This window comes from Notamacropus eugenii, chromosome 3, assembly GCF_028372415.1.
Source record: "Notamacropus eugenii isolate mMacEug1 chromosome 3, mMacEug1.pri_v2, whole genome shotgun sequence".
Lineage (NCBI taxonomy): Eukaryota > Metazoa > Chordata > Mammalia > Diprotodontia > Macropodidae > Notamacropus > Notamacropus eugenii.
This window is the reverse complement of record NC_092874.1, coordinates 160,140,457-160,162,801: the sequence shown is the minus strand read 5'-3', so window position 1 is coordinate 160,162,801 and position 22,345 is coordinate 160,140,457.

Here is a 22,345-nt window from a genome sequence, read left to right as displayed (position 1 = left end):
TTCTTATTTCCCAGTGGTAAGAACATTACATTTGATCCTAACACTTTGAGTTCCAACTTCATTAGCTCCCTCCCTCTCCACCCCTTCCTCTTGGAAGACAAGCAATTCAATATAGGCCAAATCTGTGTAGTTTTGCAAATGACTTCCATAATAGTTGTGTTGTATAGGACTAACTATATTTGCCTCCATCCTATCCTGTCCCCCATTACTTCTATTCTCTTATGATCCTTTCCCTCCCCATGAGTGTCGACCTCGGATTACATTCTCCTCCCCATGCCCTCCCCTCCATCCTCCCCCCCACCCTGCTTGTGCCCCTGTCCCCCACTCTCCTGTACTATGAGATAGGTCCTCCTATCAAAATGAGTGTGTATTTTATTCTTTCCTTTAGTGGAATGTGATGAGATAGACTTCATGTTTTTCTCTCACCTCCCCTCTTTATCTCTTCACTAATAAGTCTTTTGCTTGCCTCTTTTATGAGAGATAATTTGCCCCATTCAACTTCTCCCTTTCTCCTCCCAATATTTCTCTCTCACTGCTTGATTTCATTTTTTTTTTAAGATATGATCCCATCCTCTTCAATTCACTCTGTGCACTATATCTCTATGTATGTGTGTGTGTGCATGTGTGTGTGTGTATTCCCACCCAGTACCCAGATACTGAAATGTTTCAAGAGTTACAAATATTGTCTTTCCATGTAGGAATGTAAACAGTTCAACTTTAGTAAGTCCCTTATGACTTCTCTTTGCTGTTCACCTTTTCATGGTTCTCTTCATTCTTGTGTTAGAAAGTCAAATTTTCTTTCCAACTCTGGTCTTTTCATCAAGAAAATTTGAAAATCCTCTATTTCATTGAAAGACCATTTTTTCTCCTGAAGTATTATACTCAGTTTTGCTGGGTAGGTGATTCTTGGTTTTAGTCCTAGTTCCTTTGACTTCTGGAATATCCTATTCCATTCCCTTCGATCCCTTAATGTAGAGGGTGCTAGATCTTGTGTTATCCTGATTGTATTTCCACAATACTAGAATTGTTTCTTTCTAGCTGCTTGCAATATTTTCTCTTTCACCTGGGAATTCTGGAATTTGGCCACAATGTTCCTAGGAGTTTCTCTTTTTGGATCTCTTTCATGCGGTGTTCTGTGGATTCCTTGAATATTTATTTTGCCCTCTGGTTCTAGAATCTCAGGGCAGTTTTCCTTGATAATTTCATGGAAGATGATGTCTAGGCTCTTCTTTTGATCATGGTTTTCAGGTAGTCCCAGAATTTTTACATTGTCTCTCCTGAATCTATTTTCCAGGTCAGTTGTTTTTCCAATGAGATATTTCACATTCTCTTCCATTTTTCGAATCTTCTCACTATGTTCTGTGATATCTGTCTTTCTCATAAAGTCCTTAGCGTCCATCTGTACCATTCCAGTTTTGAAAGATCTATTTTCTTCAGTGAGCTTTTGAATCTCCTTTTCCATTTGGCTAATTCTGCTTTTGAAAGCATTCTTCTCCTCATTGGCCTTTTGAACTTCTTTTGCCAATTGAGTTAGGCTAGTTTTCAAGGTGTTAATTTCTTCAACATTTTTTTGGTTCTCCTTTAGCAGGGAGCTGATCTGCTTTTCATGCTTCTCTTTCATCCCTCTCATTTCTCTTCCCAGTTTTTCCTCCACCTCTCTAACTTGATTTTCAAAATTCTTTTTGAGCTCTTCCATGGCCTGAGCCCATTGGGTGGGCTGGGACACAGAATCCTTGATTTCTGTGTCTTTGCCTGATGGTAAGCATTGTTCTTCCTCGTCAGAAAGGAAGGGAGGAAATGCCTGTTCTCCAAGAAAGTACCCTTCAATAGTTTTATTTCTTTTCCCTTTTCTGGGCATTCTCCCAAGCCAGTGACTTGACCTCTGAATATTCTCCTCACACCCACCTCGCCTCCTGGTCCTCCCAGCCAGCGTTTGGGGACTGAGATTCAAATGCTGCTTCCCGCCTTAGGGCTTTTGGCGGGGGCAGGGCTGCTATTCAGTGTGAGAATTAAGTTCAGATGGTCAGGTCAGGGCAGGGCTGCCTCTCAGGCACAGTTCCCTCAGGGGGTTTATGCACAGACCTTCCACAATGGATCCAGGCTCCCGCCCGCTTGGGGAGCCCCTGTCTGCAGCCGCCTCTCAGCTTCTATCTCCCGCGGGGGGCCCGAGCCATGGGGGCACCCCACTCCCTTCTTGACCCGCCAAAGAGACTCTCTCACCGACTCTCATCACCTGTGGGTGGGGGGGCTTGTGCGGCTGTTGGAGATCCCGTCTCTGAAGCCTGCTCGGATCTGTACCTCTTGGAGCCGTGGCCGCCGCAGGGCTGGGCTCCGTGTCTGCAGCGCGACGGACCTTTTGCGAGAGGTTTGCAGGTCCCTCTGAGGGTGGAGGGACCCAGGTGGCAGCTGGAGATCCCATCCCCGTAGCCCGCTCGGATCTTTTCCTCACGGTGTTGCGGCCGCTGCAGGGCTGCACTCAGCTCCCAGTCCCGGCGCCCAGTCCACAGCGCGAAGGACCCCCCGCGAGAGGTTTGCAGGTCTCTCCGGAACACAAATCTCCCTCGCTCCAATATTCCGTGGCCTCTGGGTGCAGAATTCACCGTGAGTTGGTCCCCTCTAGCCGTTCTGTGGGTTGTGGGTTCGGAGCTATGTGTATGTGCGTCTTTCTACTCCGCCATCTAGTTCTGGGTATTTATAACAAAGACCAAGTGTTTCACCTGGAGATCTAACATGCTTTTAGTGATATTAGGTTAGTGGTCTGACCATCTTCACCACTTAGCCAAATAAGTATGTAAAGCAGAAGAAAATGTGGGCAGATGAATACCTTTACAAACTTTTTAAGGATGTCTAAGACTATTTCCATACTTTGGAGCTCAATATCATATAATATCAAAGCTAGATTCATTTTCTCTTTTAAAGTGAGCAAAAAGCCTCTATTTAGTTACCATTAAATAGCCTTTGGGAAATAGCACAGTGATTTTAGTGACCCTAAGCGTGTCCCAGAGGAACCCTTCCCTGACTGCCTTCCCCATTTCCCTTGCCCTAGCCACCCAGAATCTAAGTATACTTATTGACTATTTATATAACTTAGATAAGACCGAAGTCATCAACTCTACTCCTTCCAGTGAGGTGGAGAATCACTAGACCTTATAATCTGACCTATTCCTTCCTCCCAAACTTTTCCAGGCCTTACCATTTTTTCTCAATGTACATTGTTTTGGGGCAGCTAGGTGGTGCAGTGGATAGAGCACCAGTGCAGGAGTCAGGAAGACGAGTTCAAATCTCATCTCAGACACTTGACACTCACTAGCTGTGTGACCTTGGGCAAGTCACTTAACCCCAATTGCCTCATCCTAGGTCATCTCCAGTCATCCTGATGAATATCTGGTCACTGGATTCAGATGGCTCTGGAGGAGAAGTGAGGCTGGTGACCTGCACAGCCTTCCCTCACTTAAAACAAAGTCAAGTGCAAGTCATATCATTATTTCTCTGATGGCATGGTCTTCTTTGGCCACAAAGGATGAACACACAATGTACATTTTTCCAACAAACCCAACAGAGTCATCTGAACTACTAATGTAATGTTAGGATCCCTGGGCCTGGCCATCTACCCAGCTGCAGCTGCTTTAGACCTTCTGAGTCTTTTCCATCTACCTTTGACACTATACATAAAAACTTTTCAAATATGATACAAGGAGTATCATCAAAGAAAGATATGAAAAAAATGGACTGATCATATAACCATAGAAAGGTGTAACTAATGGATCTTCTATGTGTTCTCATAATATTCAGCGATGAGACCATAGGAAAAGCTTCCTGCTTGTAGGGCAGCTAGGTGGCGCAGGAGAGAAAGCAGTGGACCTCAGATCAGGAAGATCTGAGTTCAAATTCAGCTTCAGACACTGAGCAGCTGTGTAACCATGATGTAGCACAAACCCCAAAGCAAAGCCATACCTCAGAATATCTATACGCCTCTCAGAGCTGGAGGGCACAACCTGGACCCTGACCCCTCCTAATCCAGTGTCTACCTTCGTACAAAACAAGCCTCTATCAATAGCTCCACCTGAGGCTTATTAATGGATGGAGAAGATTTTTAGCCCTCATTACACATGGGCAAGTGTTAAATGCTATTTGCCTCTGTTTCCTCAACCATAAAATGGGCTTAATAAATGCACCTACTTCCCAGGATTGTTGTGAGTATCAAATGACATAATATTTGTGAAGTACTTAGCACAGTAGTTCACGGCTGATAGTAGATGTTATGTAAATGTTATCTATCTGTCTGTCTATGATGATGATGACTCCATGGGTAGGATAGAGGAGGATAGAGATAAGAGTCCTCTAGGATGGGCAAGCAAAAGGCAGAAGTGATTTTCAGCCAGCATGACTGAAAGAAGTAAGTATATGAGTAAGATCACAGATGCATAAATGTATTGAAACAGAATGGAACATCAACAGAAATACTTCATGAAGTTGTTATAAAGCTGCTAGCAGAACCAAGAACTCAAACTGAGTAGTGAAGGTCTTTGAAGGCTACAAACATATAGTGGATCATGTTTTAAAATAAAAGTTTACTTAAATACCAGGGTCCACATTTCCTTGGGGAACAATCAAGTATTTTGGTTATATAGAAAATAAAAGAGGAATTTCAGATACTTGGAGGAAAAAAATCTATCACTAGTTTTATAAAGATGAATAATAATCACAGGGACTCAGGTAATATCTTTCTTTAATAGGTTTTTTTCTTTTAGAACATGAGGATACCATGCAATAGGTACCAAAACAATTTTTAGGCAGTAAGAGATTTTTTAATAAAGGAACATTTATTGCTTTGGCTGGATTTCTTCTAAGCCCTTCCAAATATTTTTATAAAATCAGCCAAAAGTTTGGTCACTTCTAAGCCACTATCTATCATTTGAAAATGAATGAGGTATAGTTTATCTAATCTAAGCAACTAAAAGACATATTTGCAAAGTGTCTAATGCAAACACCATGAAATGAACTTAAGAATAAAAATAGTGTCCTCAGGGTCTAAATCATGTTTTAGGACAAATTAAATTTTTAATGACCATTATTCTGGTTTGTACAAGAGAAGACATATTAGGAGGTAGAAAATAGCCACTTATAAACTGGAAAAGTTAAGAGTAACAACATAAGAACATCAAAGACAGTGAAAGTGTCCATATATTCAAAGATATTAGAAAACCCTGGTTATCTTTATGAAGAAAAAAGTTGTTATTTGCAGTATAAAACCTTCACTAATATTCAACCAATCTGCAAATATCAGTTGTGTACTTGGTGCAAAACACTGTCCAGGATATAAAGACATTTACAGAAGGAGCAGAGTGACAATATTATCTATAGATGCCACTATTCTACAAACATGTATTATCTCCTTGCCCTCCATTGATTAAACACCTACTAAACACTGGGATAAAAAGATGAAAGTGATGTAGTTCCTGTCTTCAAACAGCTTATTTTTAAGGAGCTTAAGAAACATTTGGAGAGACAAAACATATACCCAAATGAAGAGAATACATGAGGTAGCAAGTATCAGATATGAATTTGTTTCTGCAGTTATACTGAGGTAGAGTCAAAGAAGGCTTTACAGGCAAGACAGAATTTTGAGCTGGTACTTAAAAGACTAGATAGGAATTGTATGTGTATGAGATGAACTAGAGAAAGCATGCTAGGGGGTAGAGAGATGAGAAAGGAAGAAGTGGGCAAAGGCAGAGAAATAGCAAATATAGGACTTTGCCTGAGAATACCAAGGTTGTACTTCCTCCCTGTAGACCACTGTCCTATGTTCTACCTCAAGGCCCTCTGGAGGCACAATTTTCCCTGGCTTCTACCACTAAGGGCTCATTCCAAGGGCTTGATTACCACCACCATCACTACTACACCAAGATTGTGGGAGTGAGGTTACCTGTGGGATGAACTGCTCTCTCTTTTTCACCTGTGGCAGCATTGTCTCATGAACTACCTCCCCACCATAACCCCCAAATTAATTTGCCTCATATGCAATTATTTCCAGTTAGAATCCCAATAAGAAATCCAATTCAAATAAAGCATAAAAAATGCAGGGTATGTTAGAAATCAGTGTCAGTTTAACTGATGAAGAGGGTTTATCTAGTGGGAAAATAGGCTGAAATGATAGGCTGGGGGCAGGTTGCAGAGAACTTTCCTAACTTTCTCTGTTGCCAATAGGAAGCTACAGCAAGTGGCTGAATATTTGTTAAGGAATTATTTACTGATCTCACATGCTTATTTTAAACACTTTATGTATTGGGCTTTTCTATTCATGAATCAAAACAGTCCCTTGAGATCAAGGTCAACCAAATAGTAATGAGTCTGTTTAACTAGAAATGCCATTTGTCAGACTTTTTTCCATATTTCTTTCCTTTTACCTAAGGGTAAAATATGCAAAAATGCCCTGAAAAGGAAAATTTTTAAATACATATTAAAAATTAAGATATGAAGATCTTCATCAGCCAGGAAAATGGAAATCTAGTAACTGGGAATCTACAAGATTATATCTTTGTGAAAAACTTCACTAAGACTTACTCTCAAAATTTTGCATTAAAAGAACACTTTTATACTATTCAGCTCTCCTCACCATCCCAAGAGGATGAAAGGTTTAATTAAAGGAGCAATAAATATGAGGTTAAATTTTTTTTAAAAAAGCTTTTATTCATCCAACAGAAAATAAAATTGTTACATGCCAACAGTTTTCACTGAAATCATAAAAAGTATATATTTTATACCTATGTAATTATGTTAGAGTCCATCTAAATGAACTAACTCAAGACTTACTAAAGACATTAAATCTGGTGACCTCCAAGGAAAATCAAGATCCAAGTCCAATAATCAGTTAGTCACTATAGCTCTGACTCTGGAGGAGAACAAAATAGAGACACAAGAAGACACTTTAAAAAGGTGACAAATGGGGTCTATCTTCCCATATTTTGTAGTAGTTCAAGAAAAGGTTGTGATATCTGTGTACAAGGATGGTGTAATAGATGTGCCAGTGCACTGAGGCAAATGAGATGTTCACTCTCCATATGCTTCTTCTTGGAGTTCCAGGATAACTACTTAAGTATGTTGAAGACTTGTCTCCTGGCAGATTATATTCAAAATTAGAAGGCAATGAGACATTAAAAGTCCATCTGACAGTTAACAAAAAGAGGCTGTCAGCATGGTGGAGGAAGGACATTGAGAGTAGGGAAGGGATGTTTGTACCCATAAAGCACTGAATCAGTAGAGCCTAGCTTCTCAGTGTTATTCATGGTTCATAGTCCCATGCCTAAAGGAAGAGCTCCACTTCCTCTTGTTCTGCTCCTTTACACCCAGGATTGTTCAGTTGGGTCCAACTCCTTGTGAACTCATTTGAGATTTTTTTGGTCAGAATACTGGAGTTGTTCCTCTTTTCTTTCTCCACTTCATTTTACAGATGAACTAAAGCAAACAGGATTAAGTGACTTGCCCAGGGTCACCCAGCTAGTAAGTGTCTGAAATTGGGATTGGACACATTAAGATGAGTCTTCCTCATTCTAAGTGCTCTATCCACTGGGCCACTTAATTGTTCTAGTGCCTAGGATATCAGGAACCTATGTCAATGGCTTAAGTCTTAATCCTTTGAGGTAATTATATCTTGAAGATAGTTTCAATATCTCTTAAGAAAAAAAAAATAGCTTAACTTGAGACCAGTGGGATGGTTAGAATATTGCTCCTAGCATACGTGGATTCAGTTGATACTGAAAATCTCCCTTATACAAGTGTGGTTTTGTCTCTTAGTGTGTGGACACCTCTCAAATGCCTGTGTTTGTTTGGGGAATAGATATGGTAAGAAACTGAAGAGATTTCACATTTCACAGAGTATATTAGCAAACCCAGGAAGCAATAAGCGTAATGCCTAGAACATTATAAATTGAAAAAAACAACAAACAGACAAAAAACCCTAACCTGAATACTGTGTTAATATAATTGTTGTTGTTGTGTTTGTTCTTCGTTCTCAAAGAGGACCATGACATCAAAACGATGGCATGATTTGCGGTTGACTTATTTGAGGGAGGGCTGTGCAAGGTCACCAACCTCACTTTTAATATAGTAAACAATCTTAGTTGTAGAAAAAAGAAGAAAAGATTTCTCCCTTCTTTGAAACAGTAAGGGATATACTATGTGTATGTACTGTCCAATTTGGTTCATGTATTGGTTAGTTTTGCTGAACTGGATTTTTTTCTGGGTTTTTTTAAATTATTGATTATTATAAGGAATAGCTGTCTGGGTTGGGGAGAAAAAGTGTGTTCATAAATAAAAGTGATATACAACCAAAAAATACCTCTAACAATATAAAATATGCATTCTCTATCAAAGGATAAAAACAGAAAAATTATGTTTTCTTCCTTCTACTTCTTCCTTCCCTTGACCTCTTCCACATATAAATATGCTCAATTGTCCTAATTTTTTAAAATCTTCCCTTGATCTATGTTCCTTTCCCTTCCAGAACTGCTGCTTCATTCTCTTCCATTTCACTCCAAACTTCTTGACAAAATTCAAGACAGCAGATGACTTCACTTGTCCCTGTTCACTTGACTCTTAAAAATTTAGTCCCTATTGACTCTTGAAATTTAGCTTCTAACCCTTTCATTCCGTTAAGATAGCTCTTTCAAAGTAACCAGTAATCACTTAATTACCCAAAATAGGCCCATTTTCAGTTCTTATCTTCCTATAGCATTTGACACTGTTGGTCATGGCCTCTTGGATATTCTTTTCTCGCTTGGTTTCAGAGACACTATTAATTCAAAGTGTCAGTGCAAGGCTGACTAATGCTAATACATTTGAGCCTTGGTGAACTAATGACTAAAAGCTCAGCTCCTCCTTTTTCTAAAGGAGAAGGGGAAGATCACTAGATATTACATACTAAGTGATGATTTCAGAGAAAGTGGAAGTTAACTGATAGATGTTTGAGAGGTATAAGAGGTACCAGAAGTCTGTGGCTACTAGAACAAAGAAAAATTATAGCTCCAATGATATGGAGAAGGAGGGTGACTACAGATTACCTCCTGCCACAGTCTATATGCCAGAGCCATGACTGTCGATGTCACATCATGGATAAGACCACCAAAGACTGTTAAACTAACAAATTAAGAGGTTGATCATGGCTAAAGGATACCAGACTGAATTGATACAGGGAATTATACCCAATATATGCCAACAACAGAGCTAATAATCACTATTCTAGTACTCTATCTCTTCTGCTGCTCAAAAAGCACCCTGCCCCTTTCCCTTCAGGAGAGAAACAGATAGAAAGATGATCTACTTTGTTTCTCTCCTACCCCCACCCATCTTTGTTTCCATTAAGATTTTGTTTTTGTATTTTGCATATATTTTTAAGAGAAACTAGTTTTCCTATTATATTGTTTACTTTATGAGTATATATGTTTATATGAGGCTCTATGTGTCTGCGTGACTGTCCTTGGGGAGAGGACATAGACCCAAGAGGAAAGATATGTATGGCTACCCAGTGAATGAGAAAGCAATTCTCTTCCAAATTACCTGGATTTTATCAGCTGGGGGCTCAAAGCAAACCAAAAAAATTGTTGCTGATTCATAGTTATTTAGCTCTCTCACAGCAAAAAAAAAAAAAAAAAGACAACAATGGATGGCATTGGGGGATTATTATGATAAGGAAAATTTCTTTGACTTTCAGTTAATTCCTTTAAGAAACAAAATTCCAAACCAACAACTTTCCAATCTCTGTTATTTCTCCAAAATCTGAATCTGAAGACCATTTAGGGCAACTGAAACTGAGAAACAGAAGGTACAAAACAAATAATGTGCAAATTTATTTTTGTGAAGTTTGTAGTCTGTGAAGAATCCAATAGTGAAAATGAAAATCAATATGAAATCTCAGCTCCTGTTCATGGGGACATGAATTTTACCCATTTATAGCAATGAGTCAACTGTTTATGTACCAGGATAAAAAAATCTTCTGTAAAAGAAATGCTGAAATTATTAATCAGAGTTTTTGTGACTTTTTAGTCATTCTGATGAGAATCAACTCATATCTGTAGAGAGAAATCTTCTCAGTATAAGCATGGACTGTATAATGGGGAGTATGCCACAGTAGGCAATCCTTGCATTATCTATAGATGTTCCTTACTTTGGTCCAACATAAATCCAATTCAAGCCATGATGACTCAGGGATTTGTAGTATGTGATGATCAATTATTCAATTGACTGTGAAACCTGAAGAATGAATGACTCAGGGTCTACTGAGCTAGAACTGAGTGTGCATACAAAAAGTAGAAATCATCTTTCCTTCTACCTCCTCTAAGCTGAAGAATTGTCTTGAATTGCTTTCCAGTGGAAGGGAGGGCAGGTACCCAGACTTCTAACTTTCTGAGTTGCAGTCTCAAACTCAAGATCACAGACAATCCTGTACATGGCATAAGCCCATCTGACGGGGGTCGGTCCTAGGCGCCTGGGTGGATAGGGGCCTCCCCGGGAGTGGCAGCCCACCAATCCGAGGGAGACACGGCTCCCATAGAGGAGTTGTGAGCCCACGGGATTGGTCGGGTGGGCTGGATCCAATCGGGTGGTAGGCCTCGCCCTCGGGGCGGGTTAGGATGGCAGCCCGGAAGAACCTCCCTATATAAGACAACGCCCTGAACTGCTCGTGGGACTCCTCCATGCAATAAAGCTATGAACCTCCTGCGCATTGCCTGATTATTGCCTGCCGCCGTGTCCCCCGGGGTAGGTCCGGAGACGTCCGAAGCGGTGCCCACCGAAGGGAGATTCTCACTCGAAGGTCCCGGGGACAGACCCGGGACACCCATCCCTCTTTAGTGCCTGTTCTTTATTGATATTATGTTCTCTAGAATTCAGATATCTGAGTGCCCAAGGGACCTCAAGAGTTTGGGAGATCTAAAGGTGTTATTAGAGATACCACTTGTGGTCACAGTTGAAGAGTAGCTAAGGATTTCAACAGTGGTTGATGGTGGGATCTACACCAGGAGTAAAGAAACATCATGGACAAATAGATGAGGAGGAAGACAGCTTTAGACAGTGGTATTCCTATAGCATGGTGAAAATTTTCTATGAGCTCAACAGAGGTTATGAGACCTCAGAGTCCAGCTGGGCTGCTCACCATGAAGAAAACTGCATCTAAAGAGAACTTAATGGGCAGAAGGGCTCTAAAAAGAGGTAAAAAGGACACCCAATGACAAGAATTGTGATTTATCACACTTTTCCTTACATAATTTCACTACCTTTGTCCTATACATTTGAGCCTACTGTCCCCGTGGAACTGTGTATATAAGGAGAAGATGGAAGCTATGTTTGGAAGAGAATGTTTTGTACAAACTGTTGTTGCCATAGCTTCTCAACAAGTCTCTTTTCTAAAAAGCTAATGGAAGCAAATGGTTGATTATCAATGGTAAGGACACTAGTGCAGGTTCTGTAGGTATAGTTCTTAAAAGTACATCAACTCAGGGTTACCTATCACTGGAATGTGGAGAGTAGGAGTAGTCAGTTACTTTCTGGATGTGAGTGGCCAGTGGAGAAAATGACCCCAAAATGAATGCTACCACAGCAAGGAAATTAAAGGTGGGATAGACAATCAGATGCTGTTTTCTTCAAAGAAAACTATTGTTTTGAGATATTTTTTTTTTAGTAGCTATAGAATCAGAGAGCATATCACTGAACCTCAGCTAAAACAAAATATGTGAAAATTCAAAGAAATTTTTATAGATTTGAAATGTCCAGCTCAAGATATGAATGTGACTTATAGTCCTGTAGAAGCAACTGTAGTAAGTTTTGAGTAATGTACAAATGATGAGGAATAAAATCTACCAGATCTTAGCACAAATATTGATTCTCTGAGTTCTTAGACTTAGCAATCCCCTCAATCCATGATGATGAAATTCCCAACAGAAGCACTTATGATATCATGAGAAATTTGTAACAGTACAAAATATAGTAACTGAAAGAAAAGACTATAAGCAATTCTTAAATAATTTGGAATTACAAAAGACAAACTTAGACATATTTCTGTGAATGATTATGTGTAAAAACTCTAGGATTCCATTAGTCAAAAATTGAAGAATCCCTCAAGGAGTTAATGAATAAAGTGAAGAATCTATATATTAAAAAAGTCAAGGTTATTTCTAAATAACTTCATTGGAAGCCCATAAGAAAAATAGTTTGAAACACTATTGTGAAATATTAAGTGATTGGAATTGAAGGCTCTCTTCTTTGCAATGTACATGTTTCTAAGAATCCAACTAGATCAGATTGTGCTTTCACACTGCTTTATTTTTTTTAATTCCTTCAATTCTTTTTTTATTTACCACTATACCAATCTGAAGGACTAAACTCTTGAAGCTGCTCATTCAGTTAATGAAATAGGAAACAAAATTTGGGATTTCACCTAATATAAGTTTAAATAGAACATCTATATGAGAAATATTTAATGTATATATCACTAACCTTTAGGGAGTTACATTTTTTAAAAGATATTAGCAGGATATTGCTAATAACAAGCTGGCAAAAAATACCTACCTGCATATTTTCCCCATCCACTCACTATGTCCTAACTTTTATAGGACAAGAGAAAAGCAAGATGGTAATGGTAAATGTTACAAAGACAATAAGGGGGCTCATAAAAAATGATATCATTCCTATACAGAAATTAGGTAAAATAAAAGCGGATAACCAAGATTTACTAAAATCTGTAGAGAGAAAAGTTGAAGAACCTGAGGTCAGTGGACAGCATCACTTAATATAGACTACAAAAGCTCTACCTAATATTTAAATGAGTGGTAAACCTAATATCAGTATCTCAAATTATTTTGAAAATAGCATTGTTGTACTTAGACTGAAATTTATAGAAATGTTTTTTAGTTCGATGGCACAAATCCAGAAAGTAAATCAACTGTAATGAAGTAAAATAATTCAAAAAGAGCTATCATTTGTTAAAATCATCATGAATAGACATATTCTCCTGGGATTTTTGACAGAAATCATAAAATTATTTCAGAACCTTCATATAGCAGTATATTGGCAGCTACTGCCAAGGTAAAAATCATGTGAGAAAAGATAGTGTTATTAATCATTTTATGTCTATCAAGGACTTCGAGTTCTATGACTCTATCAAAAAATGTATTAAACATTCTTAATCTCACAGAAATTTTCTCCAGTGGTTTCAAGAATCATTTGGAATGAAGGTAGTAAATTCTTAAAATGTACTAGGGAAAAATAGAAATTAAAGGTTTGAGTTTGAATCCAAAGGACAAATGGAACATTGCCCCTCTGAAAACAAGGTGAATAACGTGTAAAATTACTGAGGAGAAAGCTTTGATTGAAAGGATTACTGGCATCCAGAAATCAAACAGTCAATGAGAAGTACACGTGTGGCTAATGGGTTCAAAATATCAATCATATACTGTTGGGAGAATAAAATGGGCAATTGATTTAGATTTTTTTAAATGTTTTTTCAATATACAACTTTTAAAAAAGGGACTATCACCCCCAAAGTAGCTATTAAAATATTAATATTTCCTTGTCAAAAAAGAAGCAAAGTAGGCAGAGCCAAAATGGCAGAGTAGAAGGACAGACCTATGGAATCTCCCCAATAGCCCATAAAATACCTGTTAAAAATGACTCTAAACAATTCTAGAGCAGCAGAAACCACAAAACAACAGAGTGAAAGAGATTTTCAGTCTAAGACAGCCTGGAAGGCTGACAGAAAAGGTCTATCACATGAGGCTCAGAGAAGAGCACAGACCAGACTTGGCCACTCAGTGTGGCAGGAATAGGATTTGAGCAGGCCTCAGGGATGGAATCCCTAGCAACAGCTGCAGTTCCTAGATTACTCAACCCACAAATGCCAAACACAGCTTCAAAGGTCAGTGGGAAAGCTCTCTCACCTAAGTGAGAAGGGAATGTGGTCTGACCCCAGCGGCACCAGGGTAGCAGCCACTGCAAACATTTTTGGAGCCCTCTGCCTTAAGCCCCTGGGGGAATTGAGAAGCTGATCTGCAGCTCAGCCCTGAGTGGCGCCCCTGGGGTGAGGAAGAGAGCTGACATGGTGGAGCTGTTGGAGGCTCTGGAGAGGGAACCCTACTGGCAGATCCTGGGCAGAACAGAGTGCTTGTGGTTACTCACAGACAAGAGCACAGGTCAAGAGAGGAGGAAACTCATCTCCCTTGATTGTGCCAACTTAAAGGAATTGAGAACTTACAGGTGCCTAGAGTATATCCTCCTGTTGACAAAGGACTCAAAAGTCAAGTAACTGGCTGGGAAAATGCCCCCCAAAAAAGGGGAAAAATAAGACCATAGAAGATTGCTTTCTTGGTGAACAGGTATTTTCTTCCATCCTTTCAGATGAGGAAAAACAATGCATACCTAAAGGAACAGGAAGACCTAAAAGTCAAGGCTTGTACATCCAAAACCTCCAAAAAAATATGCAATGGTCTCAGGCTATGGAAGAACTCAAAAAGGATTTTGAAAATCAAGTAAGAATGGTGGAGGAAAAATTGGGAAGAGAAATGAGAGTGATGCAAGAAAATCATGAAAAATGGGTCAACAGCTTGCTAAAGGAGACCCCAAAAAATGCTGAAGAAAATAACCCTTTTAAAAATAGACTAACTCAAATGGCAAAAACTGTCCAATAAGTCAATGGGGAAAAGAATGCTTTAAAAAGCAGAATTAGCCAAATGGAAAAGGAGGTTCAAAAGCTCACTGGAGAAAATAGTTCTTTAAAAATTAGAATGGAACAGATGGAGGCTAATGACTTTATGAGAAACCAAGAAATCACAAAACAAAATCAAAAGAATGAAAACAATAGAAGATAATGTGAAATGTCTCATTGGAAAAACAACTGACCTGGAAAATATCTCTAAGACAGACAACATAAAAATTATAGGACTACTGGAAAGCCATGATCAATAAAAGAGCCTAGACATCATCTTTCATGAAATTATCAAGGAAAATTGCCCTGATATTCTAGAACCAGAGGGTAAGATAAATATTGAAAGAATCCACCAATCACCCCTTGAAAGAGATTCAAAAACAAAAACTCCCAGGAATATTGTAGCCAAATTCAGAGTTCCCAGGTCAAGGAGAAAATATTTCAAGCAACTAGAAAGAAACAATTCGAGTATTGTGGAAGTACAATCAGGATCACACAAGATCTAACAGCTTCTACATTAAAGGGATCAAAGGGTTTAGAATATGATATTCCAGAAGTCAAAGACACTAGGATTAAAAACAAGAGTCACCTACCCAGCAAAACTGAGGATAACACTTCAGGAGAAGAAATGGTCATTCAATGAAATAGAGGACTTTCAAGCATTCTTAATGAAAAGACCAGAGCTGAATAGAAAATTTGACTTTCAGACACAAGAATGAAGAGAAGCATGAAAATGTAAATGGAAAGAGAAATCATAAGGGACTTACTAAGTTGAACTGTTTACATTCCTACATGGAAAGATAATATCTATAACTCTTGAAATTTTTCTCAGAATTTGGGTAGCTGGAGGGATTATACACACACATACACACACACACACATACATACATACAGAGTGAGTTAAATAGGAAAGGATGAGAGAGGAATATATTGGGAAGAGAAAGAGAGAAATGAAATGGAGTAAATTATCTCTCTTAAAAGAGGCAAGAAAAAGTTTTTTGAGTGGAAGGGAAAAGGAGAGAGGTGAGAGGGGAAAAGTGAAGCTTACTCTTATCACATGTGGCTTAAGGGGGGCTTAACATGCACACTCAATCCAGTATGAAACTCTATTTTACCTTACAGGAAAGTAGTGAATGGGAGCCTGGGGGGATGATGAAAGGGAGGATAAATGGGAGGGAGGGAGTAATTAGAAATAAACACTTTTGGGGAGGAACAATGTCAAAAAAGAGAATGGAATAAACGGGGGAGCAAGACAGGATGAAGGGAAATATAGTTAGTCTTACACAACATGACTATCATGGAAGTCTTTTGCAAAACTACATATATATATATATATATATATATATATATATATATATATATATATATATATATATATATATAGCCTATATTGAATTGACTGCTTTCTCAATGGTGATGTGTGGGGAGGGAGGAAGGAAGAGAAGTTGGAACTAAAAGTTTTAGAAATGAATGTTGAGAATTGTTTTTGCATGCACCTGGGTAATAAGAAATACAGGTAATGGGGTATAGAAATATAGCTTGCCCTACAAGAAAAGAGAGAATATGGGGATAAGGGAAGGGAGGGGTTTGATAGAGGGGAGGGCAGATTGGGCGAAGGGGTAATCAGAATGCATGGTGTTTTGAAGTAGGGGAGGGAAGAGATGGGTTGAAAATTTGGAACTCAAAATTTTGTGGAAATGAATGTTAAAAAGTAAAAATAAATAAACATAAATTTTTTTTTAAAAAAGAAACATTCAAATAGAATGTCTCCTATTGTGTGACAAACTAAAAAACTGTGAAGAATTATTTCTGGAATAAAAATATCTCTTCACAGAGCAAAATTCTAAAGATTACTGATAAATGCCATTGACTATATTGAATGTTACTAATGATGGCTTACCTCTATCTGGAGAGTTGATGAAATTACTAAAATCTAAAATATGAAACCAAGATCCTCTATATGTAACTCAGTAGGTTCAATTAACAATATTAACAAATAGTTATTGAACAAATAGTTGTACCATATGAATTCATTTAAATTATTCTTCATAAACTACCATACAATAGATCCCTATACAAATATAAACTCTCAAAAATCCTTGAGAAATAAAAAAGTAAATGTTATGAAATTGAATCATTCAGCAAATACTTATAAAATGCCCATTATGTGCCATGTTCTGGGGATACAAATACAAAGAATGAAACAATTCATACTTATAGTCAGGGGTGTGGTAGACATGATAGAGCTGATGGTCAAATTTTCCATTATGACCATTTATACATTGGAAATTAGCAAATGCTACAAATCAGTGGTTGTTATTTTCTTATTGATTGTATGGATGTAAGAAAGTGAAAGGAAAATATTAATATTGCAGATTAGACTCAAAATATATCCTGTAGCAGGTTAGTAAGGGTTTATGAGTATATATCTGCTCATAATGAGCTTATGTTCTAATAGGGTAGCAAGTGTATCTATATATATACATATGTGCATGCATGTATGTAGGTATGCATATCTATACATCGAGCTTTATGTGTATGTATGTGTATATGAAAATATACGTACATACCTGTATATACACACAAAGATGTATAGGTCCAAAATGGAACTCATTATCTTTCTCCCCAAATCCTCTCCCCTTCATAACTTACCTTAACCTATTGGTCCAAGGTACCACTGTCCTCCAAGTCACCCAGGCTTGCAACCTATGTGTCATCCATGGTTCCTCAGTCTCCATCGTTATAACCAATCTACTGTCAAGGCCTGTCTTCTCTACTTTAGTAACATCTTACATGTATGTTTCTTTTTCTTTAGGCTCTCATTGCCTTTCACCTGACTACTGCAGTGGTTTGCACCTTGGTGTCACTGCCTTAACTGTCTCCCCACTCTAGGCCATTCTGCAGTCATCTGGGAGACTGATCTTCCTAAAGCACAAATTTTATCATTTCAGTCCCCTAGATTCAATCAATTCCACTGGCTACCAATTGCCTCTGGGACCATATGTAAAATTCTCTGGCTTTAAAAGAATTTCCTAATCTCTCCTCTTTCTAACTTTCTAATCTTCTTATTTTACTCCTTACAAGCCACACTTTCCCCATGTACACAATTTATTCTGCAATGTAGTGACACTGATCTCTTTGCTATTCCTTCTAGTAGACATTCCATCTAGCATTTTTCACTTAACTGTTGCCTTTACCTGCAGCTCCCTCCCTCCTAGTTTTCCTGGCTTATGTCAAGTCTAAGCTAAAATCCTACCTTCTACAAGCTTTTTGCCAGTTTTCCTTCATGCTTGTGCCTTCCTGTTGATTATCTCCAACTATATATGGATGTATGTGTGTGTATATGCGTGCATCTATGCATATGTGTGAATCTAGATATAAACACAGTGCACATGTGCATACAAGCATACAAACAAGATATATGTGTGTTTGAGTGCTATCTCCCCTGTTAGACTGTAAACTCCTTTAGAGTAGGAGTATTTTCACCTTTCTTTGCATCTGCAATGCTTAGCACAGTGCAAGGCATAAAACAGATGCCTGTTAAACGGAGAGGGAGAAAGAGAGAATAAAGCTGATCAATTATTTTATTTTATGATCCACAGCATTTATTTATTATCTCTTTTTATTAATCTAATTAACTCACTCAACATAGTATCACAGTGTTGGATCCTACTTAGCAAAGCATAATATACCATAATGTCGGGAAGTACATTAGCAATAGAATGCATAAATAATGTCTTCTAAATTGATAATTGAATCATTATGACAGACAAAACTATTGACCATAATAGTCCACATATAAAATTGACTCATAACGGTTTTAAGAGAAATGTTTTTAATAGATGTTACAATACTAAATAATCATAAGCCTCAAACTTTTTAATGAAAAGGAAGAAAGCAAAACCACATGGGAATAATATGAAGTACATATCATTCTTTCATTCTTTCTGCTAGTGAAATTGTTTGGAAGTGAGCGTATGGGGGGTTTAAGCATTATTAGCTCTCTTTAATTATAAAAAAATTCTTTTATCCACCTATGTAATGGGCTATTGAAATTTTAACATAAAACAAAGATAGTAGTATATCAGCTGGTCTCAGAACCATTTCTAGTAGAACTCCATTGAAGTGTGATGGAAAGAATATGAATAATAACAACAATAATAATAGTCATTTTTATTTTAAATAGTTATTTTTATTTTAAAACCATCAAAATTACTATAAGTTCAAATGCTTATATATTTGAAGAACTAATATTTCCAGCATAACCTGACAAAATGATGCATATCTTTATTAGGTAGAATATTAAGTTTTCCTGCAGTGAAATACTTTCTGTGAATTCCTAAATTGTTCCAAAATATATTTAAATTTTGGATTTGCCATTTTATATAAAGTTTACTATTTAATTGCATTACTTTTCATACTACAATAATTTCAAAAGAATTCCACTCAAGAAGTGGAATATCCCCAAATTGCTGTCACCTTCATAAAAGAAAGTCTTAATTCTTAAGAACAGGGTAAAAATTAAGAACTTTAAATTTAACTAGTATATTAGACTGTAGACACTGTGACTACATACAGCACAATCTTTATATTGTGTTTTACTACTTTAAGTTGTTAAACAACTAAAAAAGAGGTGGGCATATCCTTTAAGAACTCATCAACTTTGGTACACCATGTCATCACTACATACTGGCTTTGTGAATGTAGGATGCAACCTTCTCTATTCCCTGTGAGGGAATGTCTTGCTTTTCAGTTTTCTTTGTGTGTTGTTTTCCTCCATTAGATTATAAGCCCCTTGAGGGATGGGATTGTCTTTTTTTTCTTACTTGTATCCCTAGAGCTCAGCACAATGCATGTCACAAATAATAAATACTTAATAAATGTGTTTATCAACTATTAGTCTAATCAAATCATAAAGCCCTAGGATGACTAAAGAATATAGTAGAAAACATAGACCTAGCTCTATATGAAAATACCTCTACAAAATACTATTTTATTTGGCCAGCACAAAACAATTGTTATGCAATTTTTACTACTAATTTAAATAAAATATTAATAGCAATAATATTTGAGTCAGTTATGAGTTCACCTCCTAGGCTAATTTAATTATAGGCTAACTAGTCAAAAATCATGTATTGTTTCACGTCTTTTATTGTATCTAGGATTTCTTTATTTTTCAATGACTTATATTGATAATAACTGACAACTGAAAATGTTTTAGGGATATACTTTCATGGCATTTATTAGTTATTATAATGATTCATATTAACCTACTCAAAACTGAATCATAGAGAAGATTCTGTTTATTAGTAAATTTCATACCACACTTTTAGGATATAAGTAACATGCTAACAGAACACCTAAATGGACAGTCTGTTCTAAGTTGATGATGATTTGGGACAAATTACCAATTTTCATGATCATTTTAATAACACAAAATACTATTATATTTGATCAGTACCAGAATAATTATTGAACAGCTCTTATTACTAATCTTTAAAATATTAATAACATTTTAGCCATTATACAATAATTTCAAGTTTCACTACACACTGCTCCTGGACCTTGCCTTAATTTAAACATAAATTTATCTACATCTACTTGGCTAAACTGATTAGGTTTACACACGCAAACACTCACATACACATATTCATTAGAATAGGGGCACTTCTTTTTGAATAACCAGAACTTAACACAGTGCTTGGAACATGACAGGTACTTAATTAATGCTTGGTGACTGATTGTATCAGTAAGCACCCCAACAAACACAGGGGGGCCTGCTATGACAGGTTGACTCTCTCTCTCTCTCTCTCTCTCTCTCTCTCTCTCTCTCTCTCTCTCTCTCTCTCTCTCTCTCCCTCTCTCTCTCTCTCCATATATATTATAATATATTATAATATTACAATAATATATAAATATATATAAAATCTTACATTCACATAAATAATACCTATAGTTAAGCTGAATACAATTATGTGCCATTATATTTTTTAGAAGAAAGTTTAACTCAACAGGAAAAAAAAATTATCCAGCAGTAAATTCAAGTACTTTTAGAAACCAAAGAAATACATATGTATCAGTGTGAGGTAGGTAGGTGCTTTCATTATCCACATTTTATAACTAGGGAAACTGAGGCAGAGTACTTGCCCAGAAACAACTAGTAAGTATTAGAGACTGAATTTGAAGTCTAGTCTTCCTTACTTCAGGCCTAGGACTCTATCCACTGAACAACTAATAATTTCTTGATTTGCCTTAATGTTGAATTCATCTAAACAAAGAGAATTCCTACTGTCATCTGATTATAAGCCCCAAAAAATTTTAAAAAGGAAATATTGCATGAGTGAGAATAATAGGCAGCTTGGAGGGAAATGAACATTATTACTTCCTGGTATTATAATCAAGGAGAGAAATACTTAGCATACATAGTCTGACATGCAATCTAGACTTTAAGAAAAATGATTTCAAAGGAAGGATCATAGGTGGGATCCCGTTGACTACCATTCTCAAAGGGGAAAGTAAACCCTGGAGAAATGGGAAGTCCTCAAAAATTAAATTCTGGAGACACAAAGATAATTTCAAAGGGAAGAGACCAGTGAAAAACTGAAGGAAATCACCAATGAACTTAGATTTTATATATACATACACACATCTATATATACACATATGCACACAGAAAGTAAAAATAAATTATTAGGTAATAAAGGATGAATGCAATAGATGGCACCTGAGTTGGGTTTAAAAGGAAGACCCCTTTCCACTTTGGGAGTTGGAAATGAGAAAAATTCATTGTAAACACAGAGAAAAGCTTGTGTAAATGCATGGAGTTGGGAGATGGAATGGAGTGTCTCATTTAGGGGGATAGCTAGATGTTTAATTTGACTGAAACACTTAGTTTGTGAAAGGACTAGAGAGGAAAAAAAATCCAAAAAGATAGACCAGAGATGTATTAGAGACAGTCTTAAATCCCAGGAGAAGAAATTTGTACATTATCATCAGATCATAGATTTAAATATGGAAGTGACCTTATAAATTATCCAATTCTGTCCCATCACTTTACAGATGAGATAACTAAAGGCCAGAGATGTTTAAGAGATTTGCCCAAGTTCACACACATTATTAAGTAGAAGAGAAAGGTTTTGAACTCAGGTCATCTGATCCTATATCCAGTGTTACACCCATTAAAAGCCAGCGGAGATTTTTTAAACAAGACTGGGATGGTTGTATCTGTGTCTTAGTAAAAAAACTTTTTTCAGCAATTTAGAGAATAAATTGAAGAGAGAGGTTGGAAATTGGGAAATTAAGTGGAGACTGCTATAAGGGTTCACAATAAAGGCTTGATCTAGAATGGTAGCTGTATTATTGGTGAGAATAGGATAAATGTGGACATAAAACCAACAAAACCTGGCAGCTCTATATAGGGCGGAGGGAAAGGAAAAGTCAAGAATGACTTGGAAATTATAACACTGAATGATAGGGACGATGGATGTACCCTAAGAAATAGGGAAGCTTTGAGGAAGAGTGAATGAGTTCGTTTTTGCAATGTAAATTGATATGTTTATAGATGTATGGAAGAAGTTATCCAATAGGTAATTTAGGATGAAAGAGACCAGAAGTGAGGATCATTGTTGAAGCAAGCTCCTGGTAGAGACAAAA